The 12,310-nt window shown below is 31.3% G+C and overlaps 1 protein-coding gene across 1 annotated transcript in view; it reads right to left on the bottom strand.

Moving 5' to 3' along the window:
• Positions 1 to 7,634: 7,634 nt before the first annotated feature.
• The window catches only part of LOC142321130 (uncharacterized), a 93,064-nt gene continuing 88,388 nt past the window's right edge, over positions 7,635 to 12,310 (bottom strand). Inside the window, exon 4 of the mRNA XM_075359123.1 lies at positions 7,635 to 7,858. The gene's annotated coding sequence lies outside the window, so the exon portion shown is untranslated. The remainder of the gene's footprint in view (positions 7,859 to 12,310) is intronic.

The following is a 12,310-nucleotide window of genomic DNA, read 5'->3' as shown; positions in this document are numbered from 1 at the left end:
TGCTTTGCTACCGCTAGATTTGAGAATATATATATATATTAAATGAACACAATTAAAAGTTTGATAAAACATTAACAAAATAAACATTACGGAACTTCTGTTTACCCTTTTCCCCATTTTTCTTTTTTCCATTTTCCCCTTCTTCCCTTTTATCTTTTTCGATTTTTCCCTTTCTCCCTTTTCCCCGCACGTAAATCGGTCTAGCGGTTTTTTAAGTCTATAGCGAACACACATATCGGAAACATTGAAATGGAATCGTAAAATATATAATATAGCGTGTGTTGCTTTTACGTCTAACAGATTTGGTGCATAGCTCTTTTTAAAATAACAAAAAATTTCAGACCGCGGAATATAAACTGATTTTTCTCCTGATTTCCAAACTTATCTCGATTACTTCTTCAGATATTCAAGTGGATTCATATTATGTATAATTCAATAATTACTTGATAATTTTAATATACACCTCATTAAGTTTATGTAAGTTTTCGATCACTCTTTATTCCTATAACGTATTACGTATTACGTATAACTATAACGTATTCCTATAACGTATTACGTACTAGATTCGCATTACGTAGTTTACGTCGAGAAGTTACGCACTTATTATTTTTTACGTATATCTTTGTAGAAGTGGATTACCATTTTACGTAGTAAATTTATCATGTAATCAAAATTATAATTACTTTTGTATAATAAAAAATAAAATGTATTTACATAAATTAAATGTAACTTATACTGAAAAATAAAATTTCTTTTGAAAACTTGAATAAATATTTTTTAAACAAAAATCTTTAAAATTTCAGTTTAATTATAGTTTAACGCCGTATTTTTTAAATTTTCTTTAAAGTAATAATTCCATAACGGATGAATTGTTACATTAACAAATTATCCTAGCCCGGTGATCCTGTTGACCGCTAAACTATAATAAATTAGAGTCCCCGTGTTTCACGGGGATAAGACCGGAGTTGATAAGAACGAGTCCCGGCGGAGGTGGCCTTCAGATTACCTCCGTTTGAGGCAGGCAATGCAAGACCGAGTCCCGGCTCCCAGGGTGGGGTCGCTGGGCACGACTTGTCGGACCCGGTTGCTTTGCACTGGGGGTTAGAGGCAGGGCAAGGAAATTACCGGCGGGCCTGCCTATCGTGCTGAACTTACAGCCGGTAGGCGGGTTTGTTGAAGTAATATACACTCCCCCGAGCTGTGTTTGTGCTTTACGCTGATCCGGCCCGGGGGAGGAGATGAAAAAAAAACTATAATTAATCGTGCTTTCACTATAGATATTAGCATGATAGTTGGTTTTTAAAATAGATGATTTTAAGTTTAACCTAAGTATTCTGAATGTATCTTTGATATTATTAAATCGATCTTATCTTCGTTATAAAAAAATATCGATAAAATTGTCCAGGATAATTAATAAAAATATTTTTTTTATATTTCACACGCATTAAATTAGAAATCAAACAATATTAAAAGAGTTATGATTGTAGTTCTCGATGTAATCTAAATTCTAGATAAAGCAGTACCAATAAATTTGGGATAATAATTCCAGAATTCATTAATTTATTATAAATGAATCGTAACAAATTGTTTTTTTATCAAGTGTTAAGATTCATCCATCGAGTAGTAAGAAGGCATCCTATACCGTTAAGTGTTTTATGAAAAGAAAATTCAATAATAAAATTAAATGTAAAGTTGTTTAGAAAGACTATCGGCTTCATTTGCATTAATGTTTTGGGTGAGATATTAAGTTTTTACACTATTATAAAACTTAGCATATTTATACATCATTTTGTGACAATCAGCATAAAATGTATACCTATTTATAAATACAAAATATTTTTCAGTATTCTTCTTTAGAAGACCGCTTTTAATAAATTACTTTTTAAACTATTTAGTTTTGTTTTTAAAACAAAAAAGTGTTGACCGATAAAAATCCTAGTTTTCCCGTGAAAGAGGTTAATTTTTTCCAGATAGACAACCTACTTATACTTTAATGTGCAGCTCCTCGATACTTCATTGTTATATTAACAATTTATCCTAACCCGGTTATCCTGTTTAATTAACATAGTAATAAAAAAAAATTAATAATTTCCATAAAAAATGTACGAAATTATGCTTACAGTTTTTGAATACATTTGCTTCACGTAAACACTGAATACACTGCATTTATTTTATTTATTTATAACAGTCTTTCTCAAAGTGGGCGATAACGCCCCCTTGGGGGCGTTTGAAACCTAGAGGGGGGGCGTTAAGGGGCCCAGAAAAAATGGGGCGCGTTGATGTGGGTTAGGGGGGCGATGTATAATTTGTAGTATTTTAAATTTCACTTAAATAAAAACCCACCTACTACACAATAACGAATAATTAGTTTATATTTCTACCCTGTATGATGTTATAAAAACTTAAAATACTTAACAGATTTCGTAGCTATGACGGGGTGTCAAAAAGGCTTTATATCGTACTTAAAAAACAAAATTCCTGATGCGATTGCTGTACATTGCGTTATACATCGACAGCATTTAGTTGCTAGAAATTTAAGCGAACGACTATTTCAATCATTGCAACATGTCATCAGAGCGGTCAATAAAATCCGAAACAACTCTTTAAATGACAGGTTATTTAATCAGCTTTGTGTTGATAATAATGAAGATTTCAACAGATTGATCTTTCACACAGAAGTGCGTTGGCTATCGAAAGGAAATTGTCCGACTCGTTTTTACAATCTGTTTGACTCTGTCATAGAGTTCTCGGAAAACAAAGACACAAAATCGCGCGAAAACCTCATCGCATCAAAGAATGATATCGCATACCTGACAGACCTTTATACATCGCTTAATGATATGAATCTCCAACTTCAAGGCGATGACTTCAACTTAATAAAAACAAAAAATGTCGTCGCTGCTTTCGTAGCCGAGCTGCTCTTACACAAGAAGAATATCGGCAGACGTGAGTTCCATAATTTTCCCAATTTATCAGTATCCTGCAACAACGACGACTTGCTCGTCTACTGTCAACATTTGGAAAATCTTCATAGTGATTTCATCGAAAGATTCCAGGACATTTTGAAATTGGAAATACCAGACCGGGTGTTAGATCCTTTTTCAAATGTCAACATAGCAATATCATCCCGGTTGGAAGAAGAACTTATAGAACTGACAACGAACGAGGAAATAAAAATCAAATACAAAAATGGCTACCGACAATTTTGGCTACAAAAGTCAATTCCGCAGTTGTACCCCGGATTGTGGTCTATCGTTGAAGGATTTTTGATAGCATTCCCATCGTCATATTTGTGTGAACGTGGATTTAGCGCTGTGACAACGCTGCTTACTAAAAAGAGAAATCATTTGCAGGTTATCAAACGCGGCGACTTACGACTGTTTTTGAGTAAAATCGAACCTGATATCAACAAACTTATTAAATATCATCAAATTCATCCATCTCATTAGATTAGTATAAAAACGAAAACCGATTACATATTTATATTGTTTCTTTTAATTTGATTAAAATATTGGGTTTTATTTGCTCTCACTGGTAAAAATTTTTAGTTTAGAATGTAAGTTTAAACATCAGAACCGACTAATATAACTAAATTAATTAAAGTAATGAAATTGTGGTTTTTAAGTTTTAGGGGTGTATAAAAAATGGGGGGCGGTGAAAAATAATTGATTTTCAAAGGGGGCGGTAAAAGAAATAAGTTTGATAATCACTGATTTATAGTATATGTGTGTCATTGAAGAGCGGTATGAATGTTTCATAATACTTTTATTAATAGTCAAAAATAAAGGGTTTATTAGGTTCAGACTAGCTCAACGTACACCTTAAATATTAAGCTAGTTGTTCAATTATCAGCAAGAAACAGTCAAAAATATAATTTCAGGTGGTTTGCAACAATACAAATAATATACTGGGTCTTCAGGCGTTAGCATATTCATGATGGATAATCGAGTAAGATCAGATCTGTATTAATAGAACTGATTACGAGGTAGAAGTGTTTAACGTTAAAGAAAAGGAATATTTAATAAAAACGGGTAATCTACCCCTCAAGGTAGTTTATTATCATGTCTTGGACTAAATTTTTCGTTAGAGTGAGAAAGAGAGAAAGGAAGAGCACATCTATTGATACAGAGATTAGAGGGATAATACATGGCAGTGAAATATGAACGAGTATATATAAATGTATAAAGGGAAAATAATTATGAAGTCATGATATTTGAAAAACAAATATATGTTGATCTTCAGAGAAAAATTAACAATTAGGTTCAAACTTTGTTTTAAAATTTTAAATTATACTCGATTAAAATTAAATTCAATAAATTAAAAAATCGATTACTTTATTTACTTTGATTAAATTTAAATTATGTAACTTGACCGGATTAAACCAAAAGTAAATTTTAAGGAGTTCACGTTGTGCTATTTAAATTACTATTGCTCAGAGTAGTCTGTAAAACTTTACTAGCAAAAAAACCATATTGGATTACATAAGTATTTTATTATTTAATTTTGGAGAAACAACCGTGGTGGTTAGCACAGGAATAACCACGGTGGGGCAAGGTAGGGTGCTCTTCTACCCCCTGGCTCATTTAGTTAAACAAAAAATTATACATTAATATCAATAAGTTATAATAGTATTAACGCGGTAAGAAAGCATGTTTAAATCGTGGCGGGAGCGGTCTCTAGTGAACGAGTGGGGAATTGGCGGTTCAAGGTCTTGAAGATATAGAGAATGTTCGAGGATGGATTTAGCGGGAAATTTGTAGTACCTTCTACTCCCCGTATAAGCGCTGCAATCTGTGCGAATGAGTCAGTTTAGTGACTTGACGAATTTGAGCTAGTTCAGACCGCAATCCCGTAACAATAGCAATCTAAAATGGATATTATATATTTTTTTAGCACGAAAGGTATGTATCTATATTATTTTCATTTGAGTTAATAATTCGCAAAACCATCTAATTAAAGCAACCTAAAATGTTCAGGAAACGCGAAGTCTGTTTTTTGGTTTGTAATAATAGTGATTTAGATGTTGTCTTTATTATTGAAATTTTAAGAAAAATCATACGATACTAAATAAGGAAATAATAACAATATACCCACTCTAATAATTTTTAGTAACGATTGAAAATTGTAATTAGCTATTTTTTCAGTTCTCCTAATTAGATGATTTCGAATTTTGAAATGTTTGATTTTACAAATAGCTACATCTGCTAAATGCAAATAATGAAATACCATTTTACAGTTACCATACCGTTTAGTTTTATTAAAAAAATACCATCATTCAGTAACAGCCCTGCGACAACGCAGTGCCAAATACCTGCAGAGACTTGAAAATCATGCAAACCACTTTGCAATTAATCTACTCGATAACAGCAAGGACGTCCAACGGTTGGGATGTGTCCATGCACTCGAATTAGGATCTGCGTAACAGCCTGGAGTCTGACAGGTTTAGTAGTATGGTATTTAATTTCTTTGTTTTTGCAGTTTCTTTTGTCCTTTTTTTCTTTTTGCTAACAATTCTGACCTATTTCCAACTTCATTATGATAGTAGTGTACATGACTATACATGACAATTGTGTTTTTTAACTAAACGATTTTTGAACAGACTTATACCATCTTTAGAGCTGGCGATATGCTGATCAGGATCAATATGACTGCAGGTGTAACAGAAAGCCTTCCACTGTCCACATGCCCCCCTGCAATAGCAAGCATGTAATATAATAAGATAGTGCCCATGTATGTCGATGCATGGGAGCCCTGAAATCTTCAGCGAATAGGGGCCTGGAGTCAGTGCAGAGATTACACATCTGTACTCAGCTAGGACATATGTCGATTTCTCCAGAGTACGAGGCCTCCGTGTTTATTAGCCCTGGAGTGGGAGTGAACCCGTGTCTAGCTTTGTTACAGAAGAGATCAATATTCATCCACAGTGTTTATGGGCACTTTCTTCAGAAGGTGCCCATAAACACCCTTGTTCAGAATCAGCCGATAGAATGGTTCAAGAAAATCTGCCGATTCTTGAGTGCCTGGGAGGTAAGGTGTGCTACTGGTTCTGTGAAGGAAATTTGCAAGACTTCTTACAGTATGTTAGTGAATTCAATTCAATCTCAAAAAATTCAAAGTTTTAAAGAAGATCGGATTTCCCTGTGCTTGTGTAACCTCGTAGCACTTTAACTCATCACAAGGAGTTTGGAAGAAGGAATAGTGGAAGAATTGTCACGACAAGGAGTGACTCAATACCGCAGATTGACCATGAGCGGAAATGGTCAACCATTTCACCTCTTCCTTCTGGTTTGTGTGTGTTAAAATTCAACAAACCCTCTTTACCCAAGAAAATACATGGTGGTATACATTGTCATTTTGATATGCAAGCTTTCAATTTGGTATTTTTGGTATTACTGTTTTATTTTGGTTTGGTTTTTTTTTGCGTTATTTATTTTGTGAGAAATTATAAATTTATCATTGAAATGACATCAAAAGAATTCAAAATTGGTTTTATAGAAATATACTGGATCATCCATACCTATGGAGAACCACTAATCTTGATTGTAAAATAGAAATTTAAAAATTAACTCATACAAAGAATTGATTGTAGCAATTGATATTTTCCTGATGCTCAAAAAAGTTTTTTTTAGTGAAAACTTCAGATTCTGTCTACAACCAATTGAAAGAATTAAAAAAAAAAAGAAGATATAAAAAGAAGTGGTTACCTTAGATGTATATGTATCTAAGCTGTGGTACTTCAATATGCTAATGTTTACAACCGATGGTGCTACATCCTGTCCTAGTCTCGAGACAGAAAAAGGGTACTGTTAAGAAGAAATGTCATAGTACCAACTTTTTATTTATAACATTTTTCTTGTTTTAAAGAGAACTTTAATATGATATACCACTCAAAGATGATACCGTTTAAAATATTAGAGTTACAACACCTGGGTCACCCAACAAAAAGGGATTGAAATTCTATTTCTTTCATTCCTATTTTTTACTTGAGAGCACTAACAAAGATTTTTTTAACTGTAGCAGATAAATTGTTTAGATCGCTTGACAAACTGTTAAGATTTACATGAGCCTGGAGTTAATAATGCTGACAATTCAGAAATGTCAACTGAATTAGATTCAGCCGGTTTCCCAATTTGTTGTCTGTCTGTGCATGTCTTAAATATGTAAAAATAAATTGGCCAGATATACTGCTTATAAAGATTTATCTGGATGATTTATCTTTATCAATAAATTGATGCAATTTAACATTTTGAATTTATCACGTGTACCTAAAATGAAACTGTGAAAAAACATGAACATAGAAGTAAAAAGTATTTAAAAATGGAGAGTTAGTTATTTTGAATTTGTAGATTTCAGTTCAACTTTTATTTTGTAGTAAGTTATTAGAAAATGTTAAAATATATTCAGTATTGTTGAAAAAGTTGAAAATTGATGGAAGATCTGTACGACACTTACGAACAACATGGAAAGCAAACGTAAGGACATCATGATGAGAGCCAGTCATCAGCGGAAGGAGAAGAGAAATGGCAAAGTGTAAGAGATGTTGGAGAGGCCTGATGAATTTCCTGGGCTAGCTGAAGATAAAATGAATTTGTTTTTTTGAAAAAAAAAACAGATAAAAATAACATACTTACAGTTTTTGTTTTTTCTGTTGACCAGAGAATTCTGTGCCAACAATGCTTTGTAATATTTTTAATTGTTTTTTAATTTTGTCATTTATTGTTTCCTCTTTCCCATCAAAATCTTCCAACCTCTCAATATCTTGTTTTTCATTATCATTTTTTTCTTCATCACTCTCATAAAATTTTTCATCCATATAAAACCTTGAATCATTACCAAATCTAGACTGCAATTCAAAAAGCTAAAAAAAAGAAAATAAAAAAAAATAAAAACTCAAAATTGATCAATAAAAATGAAAACATTATAATAAACAAGAAAAATGAGAATGTACGAAGCACTGATTAATATTATATGTTTCTATACCAATAAACTACTTTCTTTTTGTATATTTATAAATTCTTAAAATCACTGCCAAATAAACCAAACTTTTTACAATAAAATAAAAAAATAAAAATTACATAAATACAGAGGATTAGCTATACAGATTGAGTATGGAAACCCCTCGTCAACTTTAAAACCATTCCAGACAGAATACTGTAAGGATAAGGTATCAGTCAACTTTAGCTGACAAGAAATAGAATTTCAATCCCTTTTTATGGGTTGGTCTAAGTGTTGTATTTCAAATTTATTTCAAACAGTAACATCTTTGTGTGATATATCATTTTAAAGTTCTCTTTAAGACAAGAAAAATGTTATAATTAAAAAGTTGGTATAATGTCTGGGACCAAAATAGTGACAACAGTTTAAAGTTTGGATTTTGAAAATTACTAAATTTAATATGTTCAAATAATAAAATTATACAAAAAGAAATTAAATTACATCTAATCTAATTAAAATTAATTTTAAAAGGTAAATTTTTATTTTAAAAGATAAAAAAAATTTATTTTTGTTCCTCTTTAATGAGTAAATAAATAAAAATATTGTCATGTAATCATGCTGATCATGATGGTTTCTTGCCATTGTTACAAAAATGAAGCTTACTTCATTGTTGTGTAATATTGCATTTTGTGTGTTTCATTACTACACTTTTAGTTTCTTAAGAGAATTTATTGTGATCGATTGGCTAATTGATTTTTTTTTATTTTACCATATTTGTAAACCACTTTCATTAGTTATAATTTTTTTACCTTTTTGTAATTGTTTTTTTACTGAATTAATTTTTTCTGTGCTACCTGTTAATATTACTATCAACATGTTACTTAATGAACAGAAGAGGGTCACACTTTTAATGATGAGGGGCTTTGGTGATAGGTTGTATAAGGAAGTTGTGAATTTTTCAATGCAACATTTAGTAATTGTAACTCTTATTTCAAAAGGTACAATGCCAAAAACCATCAAATGATTTAAAGAAACAGAGAGCATTAATAGCGGAAAACCAGGGAGGCCTAAATCTACCATAAATAATAAATCGTTAAGAGATTATGCAAGAATTTACTGAGAATCCTCATTCCTCAACTCAAACAGCAGCACAAGAATATAATATTAGCCAGAGTTCAGCAATTTGAACATTAAGAATTGAAAATTTCAAACCCTTCAAAATTTGTCTGGTTCAAGAACTTAATGAAGATGACTACAATCAAACACTTGAGTCCTGAAAATATGATGAACAATATTTATGCAGATCCTAATTTATCAAACAACATAATCTTTAGGGATTAGGTCACATTTTTTTAAATGGCAATATAAATCACAATAATTGTCGACACTGGACTGACATTAATTCACACTGGTATCATGGTTTATACACAGTATCAAATCAAAGTAAATGTATAGGCAGGCATTGTTGGTGGACGATTGATACGGCTTATATTTATTGATGGAAATTTACACGCACTAAAATAAGAAATAATATGACAACATATCATTTTGATCCTATCATTTCAAACATTAAAATGTTTTCACCACTCTCTTTTTCTGTCTAGCCTCCAGAAGAACCATAAGGTATTAACATCAGAGGATGAATGAGGATGATATGTATGAATGTAAATGAAGTTAGTCTTGTACAGTCTCAGGTAGACAACTCCTGTGATGTGTGGTTAATCGAAACGCAATCACCAAAGAACACCAGTATCCATGATCTAGTATTCAAATTTGTATAGAAGTGCCTTTACTAGGATTTGAACCTTAGAACAATCAACTTCGAAATCAGCTGATTTGCGATGACGAGTTTCCTACCAGACTGTTGGGTTAGTGACTTGTCACCACTGGATTACTTTCTATGGGGCTGCTTAAAAAGTATTGTTTATCATAATAAGACACAAGATATCGATGTTTTACAAAATAGAATTTGAGGACCAGCAGAAAATATCACTAGGAATCATTGAATAATGCAGGATTATACTTTTGCAACTGACTGAGACAAACAACAGGAAGTCATTTTGAACATTTATTAAAATGAGATTTAAGTACATATGGAAATGTTATGCTTAATAATTTTTTTTTTAAATAAATTTATTAAATAATATGCATTTAAACAGATTTTTATAAATTTATTTATTTGTGATTATAGTTCCTTAAATTAACAATGAATTTTTTACAAAATCCGAACTTTATCTCGTTGCAATTTTGAACACAGACATTGTATCAACTTTTTATCTATACCATTTTTCTTGCTTTAAAAGAGACCTTTAAAATGATTTATCACATAATGGATGTCAAAAGGTAAAGTAGTCGACAGATATCTTATACTGAAAGTTACAGTATTCTATCAGGAATGGTTTTAAAGTTGTTAAGGAGTTTCCATACTTTTAACTTGCTCTGTACAACAGAAAGCAAATTAATGAAAACATAGGAAATTTCTTATTTCTTCTAACATTGTGGGTACACTACTGATCATAACTATTCTTTATGTCCTAAGAGTATTTGAGGATTTTTGTTTTGTGTTGTTTATCAGGTATGTTAAATTTTTCTCTGCAGTCAGTAATCCATCCTTAAAAACTCTGAGGCTCTGAGGAAAAACTAGATAAATATTATCCTTGTAATGGGATATTAAAAAAATTCAATCACATAAAAATTTGGATTATTTTCAAGTATCTTTTAAAAATAATAAAAAAAAGTTAAACTTTAATAAATATAATAATGATGATAGAATAAATTTAAACACACCAGCTTAAATGCACAAACTCAGGAGATAGAAAGATAGTACGAATAGATTACTTTCTAGCATTACTAGATTACTAATCTTTGATTTATTAACATTCCATGTGGAATATCAACAGAACAGGGCCTAGTCATAGTTTTTCAAATTTTAATCCTAGTAGTTAAGGTTAACATTTAAAAACAAAGTTAAAATAAAATACATCCAGTTATCTAGATGATATTTTAGCCATTATTTGTTGATCAGTTCCACAAGCAATACATCCTGGCCTGGCAACCTGCGATATAACATAGTAATATACAGTCACTTCTCAAGCAAAGGATTCACCTGTCTCTACAGGTCTTCACTAAAGTTACACAATAGTTATCCTGGAGTAGTTGAGATATACTTATCATTTCTGAGGCCAGCACAAAACAACTGATTCACTCAAAACAAGCTATGTAATTGTTTTCAGCCTCTTTCATAATTGCAAATACCGAATATCAAAGGAGTTTTTACATTTTTATTTATTTATATTAATTAGAAAACATTTGTATTTTTATAATAAAAAAGATAATGCATAAGGTAAGAATGAGAAAAAAAGTTTGAATATCACAAAAAATTTGCAAGTGTACATACTATATCATTCAATGTATTTGAAGTTCATATTTATTACCTTTTAGAAAAATATATATAGGTGAAATAATATTTATGAAGAAAGTTATTCTTTTTTAAACTAAGTGTAACAAAAACTCAATTTATCAGTTTACACAAGATATGATAACAGTATTTTGTAATTTAGGGGGCCAGGCTTTATTTAATAAGCAGTTCAGTCACAAGGCTTCCAATGAAGCCACTAGACAAAACAGTTGCTGGGTTGGTGGTCCACAGCAAGCCTTCCACTGGATCACAGGAAGGGTATGCTTTGGAGGTCATGTATCTTTAGCATGGATCTAGCAGATTAAACCTAAACCCAGAGAACTAAAAATTGGATCCGAACTGGCTTACTATGAAAAAACACTGGATAAAAAACAGACAAACCAGTCCATGGGTTGGCCCATAGCAAGCTCCCACTGGATCACAGGAAGGGTATACTTTACAGGTCATGTATCTTAGGCATGGATCTAGCAGGTTAAACCTAAACCCACAGAATTAAAAATTGAGTGCGAACTGGGGTATGAGAAAACTCTAGCCTTGGAGAAAACAAAATATGAGACAAAATAATCCAACGGAAAGGTAAAGACCTCTTCTTCTCTATGATGGACAACTTAAAAGTTTGTTCATCCATACTTACACAACCCTATGTAAACTTAAGCAATTAAGAAAAAAGCTTGCTTATTCCTGGAATTGTGAACCATATGCAGGTTTGCAAGTCTGAATTACAAATTGTTTATTTAGAAACCCTCTAGTATATACACGTAGTAAGTTAGTATATTACTTTGGTTTATTAAAATTAAAAAAACTGAATAAAAAATATTGTATTTATAATAGTAAAATATTCAATAATTCTAGAGCTCAACAAAGAATTTACAGTAAGTTTTTTGTTCAGCTCAATTATTGAATAACTATGTTCCTATTTAAACACTATGTTCTATGTTTCTATTCATTAACTATGTT

The sequence above is a fragment of the Lycorma delicatula genome, chromosome 3 (genome assembly GCF_047948215.1).
Source record: "Lycorma delicatula isolate Av1 chromosome 3, ASM4794821v1, whole genome shotgun sequence".
Classification (NCBI taxonomy): Eukaryota; Metazoa; Arthropoda; class Insecta; order Hemiptera; family Fulgoridae; genus Lycorma; species Lycorma delicatula.
This window is presented reverse-complemented; position numbering and strand designations above follow the sequence as displayed.